This window comes from Choloepus didactylus, chromosome 1 (genome assembly GCF_015220235.1).
Source record: "Choloepus didactylus isolate mChoDid1 chromosome 1, mChoDid1.pri, whole genome shotgun sequence".
Lineage (NCBI taxonomy): Eukaryota > Metazoa > Chordata > Mammalia > Pilosa > Megalonychidae > Choloepus > Choloepus didactylus.
The window spans coordinates 11826286-11829532 of NC_051307.1; the positions used below are offsets into that span (position 1 = coordinate 11826286).

Genomic DNA, 3247 nt, shown 5'->3' on the forward strand with positions numbered 1-3247 from the left:
TTGTCCAATTCAGCAGCAGTATAATCTCTCATGGTAACATGTAATTTCTATTCAGGAGGTTGGGATTGCTGAACTCCAGGGGGCTGATCTTGTGATGCATCCCATTTCTGTTGTATTATGAGGCAAAACTCATGGGGCTCTTCATCCTCCTCTACCTCCCATTCTTTCTCCCCTTCTTCTTTTGAGGAGGAGTCTATGGGGTTCCATGCTTTGGAGTCCCATCCTGGAGTAGCTAAAATCCTCCAGGCTCCAGCATGAGGCAACTTATGGCCTTTGACTTGGGTATATCTGCATGCCAGAGTTTCTAACTGATTATCCACTTGGAGCAGGCGATCAGTCAGAATCCTTCATTTCTGCCTGGGCAAGGCACATATGTCTTTCTAGTTTTGCTTTCTCTTCTAAATGATGTGCAGTAGCTTTTGCTGCTTGTTCTGCCTTGGTAGCCACCCACAAGGCTCCTGACTGGGGCCATGTTATGGTTGCCACTGTTTGGTGGTCTCTTTTCTTCTTACTCAAACTTAATTGTCCTGCTATTTGTTGCAAAACTGTTAGCAACCCTGCTAGAGTTTTCAGGGTGTTCCTATACTCTCATGGTGCTCCCCATTCACCCAGGAAGGCAGCCACCCCTCACCACATGGATGACACAGGCAAATTTGGGATTCCCTCCAAAGATTCACCCTTCCCAGGACTTATGCCCACTACAGCCAGCAGCTCTCTTGTCTCCTGGCGGGCTTGCCAATTGTTCCAACCCAGCTCAGCCCCAAGACCAAAGAACATGCCAGGCATGGAGTTAGACATGAGTTTAATTAGGACTTATGAACAGTAGATGGTTTCATGGTGGTGGCTGGCTGGGGAAAATGGAAGTTAGCACTCCAGAAAGAGTGGGGGGTGTCAGGGGTGATTTATAAGGGTTAGGTCAAAGACATTCTATAGAGTGTCAGAACAGAGTTTTGGCAGGGTCTTGTGACACAGGGGTGGGGATATTTGTTATCAATAGTGATCAGGGGAGGGGAGTTTTAATGCATTGTTTATGACACCATTTTATGCCCCCTCCCCCAAAAAGGTCTGATGACCTTTTAATGTCTGTCCTGGTCATATAGGTGGCTATGTGCAATAACTCACTTTCACTATGGGGAGGGGGGTGGGTTCTGCATTCCCACACCTACCTTTTCAGATTGTTCATTGATGGTGTATATCACATCTATTTCAAGGTTTCCAGTTGTTTGACTTTAAGAGGCTGCTGAGCCTTAGGTGATCTGGGTGGATCAGAGGAATGGGGAAGGGAGTCAGAAGCAGGTAATGGAGCAGAAGTTAGAGGACATGTGTAGGAGGGAGGAAGATGTAGGTTTGTGTAAGAGTACAAGTATTGGCGGTGGATGATGGCAGTGGCAGAGGTGGCGGACACCCAGCTGATGCTCGGAGTGGGGCTGATCATCTAGATAGCACTGCTGCCAAAGCTTTGCTTCATAAGAACGGAGGAGGGAGCAGGTGTTGATAATTGCTGAAGCTGAGGAATGGAGATAAGGAAAAGGACACAAATGGAGAAGTCCTGTCGGTTTGGTGTTACCCTTCCACAACAGCTGCGTTAAGGAATCTGCTGCTGAGAAAATGCTGCCTTACAGATGAAGACAAGCCTCTCCATCCCTTCGTCTTTGGTCAGTACAAAAGAACATGGTTTTACATCACAACAATTGAAGTCCCAGATTCTTTAGTTTTGAAAAAGGTGACTCATTTTTCTATTGTTCTGACCACCAAAGATTTTAATCCAGAGAAATATGCTGCCTTCACTAGGATATTGTGTAGAATGTACCGAAAACATGGGAGCCCAGTTAAAATAATGGAGAGTTACATTGCTGTTTTCATGAAGGGAATATGCCAGAGTGAAGAAAATGGCTCTTTCCTTAGCAAGGACTTCGATGCCAGAAAAGCATATCTTGCAGGCTCCATCAAAGACATCGTATCCCAGTTTGGAATGGAAACTGTTATTTTACACACAGCACTGATGCTAAAGAAGAGAATTGTTGTCTTCCACCCGAGAATAGAAGCTCCAGGAGTTTACCAGGACTCTGCCTGCCCTGGTGTGGCATCGACAGGATTGGACCATACTTCATTCTTACGTGCACCTTGACGGTGATGAGCTGGATGCCCTGCAGATGTGTCCAGGCTACATCACTGGATTTGTATACTTGGAGGTGAGCAACAGACCCGACCTCTATGATGTTTTTGTGAATCTGGCCGAGAGTGAGATTGTCATTGCTCCACTTGCAAAAGAGGTCATGACAATGGGCAAACTACACAAAGAGGTTGGTCAGCTAATTGTTCAGTCTGCAGAAGACCCAGAGAAATCAGACAGCCAAGTTATTAAGGATATTTCCCTAAAAACAAAAGAAATTTATGCCAACCTAGCACCATTTACATCTCTTTCCAATGATGGAGAAAAGCTAGCACTCGATTTTAAAGCACTAAAGCAAAATCTATTTCCACCAGCCACAGAAAACTTCCTTTATCATCTAGCAGCAGCTGAACAAATGCTGATAATCTGACTGAGACAAAATATATTGCTGATGACTGATAGAAAGCTCTCCTTTCTTATGATTATTTACTAACTATGCAAAATACTGAAAGAAAATGTCATATTTTAAGTGATTTATTTGAAACTATTGAAATTTGACCAGAAAAACACTGAAACATGTGGATACACTTCTAATTTTCTCCTATATGATTAGTTTTCTGCTTACTGTCAGTGTTGGACAAAGTGCCGTAGCTACTACAGATGTTTTAAACAGCCTGATGTCCTGGAGTAAGAGAAAAGCTCTGTCAAGTTCTGGTGCAAATCACAGCAAACCCGAAGCCTTCATTAATCTGTTCCAGTTCCATTGTGTAGCCATGAGTGAATGGTTTATTTTCAGAAAGCTGCCTGAAATTTTGCTCTGTATTCTTCTAGGAAGAATTTTAATTCCTCATGAGGAACTCTATTTTCTGAGCCAAAACTGCTAAGTTTTCTGCAGGACTGCCTAGAAGAGCATTAAAAAACCCTGCAGTTGCACTTTCTTGTAAAAGAAAAAAAAATTGTCTTGGCCTTTGAACATTTTGCCTATATTATGAGGGTTTTGCATAGATTTTATATCGGAGTAGACAACTTTAATAATCCATATTTATACTGTCACAAAGGTAAGCACTTGGCAAACATAAGTCATCGATATCCTTCAATTAACCCTGTTGCTAGTAACATTCTTTTGAAAAAGAT

The 3247-nt window shown here is 43.1% G+C and overlaps 1 pseudogene; it reads left to right on the forward strand.

Moving 5' to 3' along the window:
• The first annotated feature begins 1661 nt into the window (after positions 1-1661).
• Positions 1662-2560, forward strand: LOC119505706 (annotated as a pseudogene).
• Positions 2561-3247: the final 687 nt, after the last annotated feature.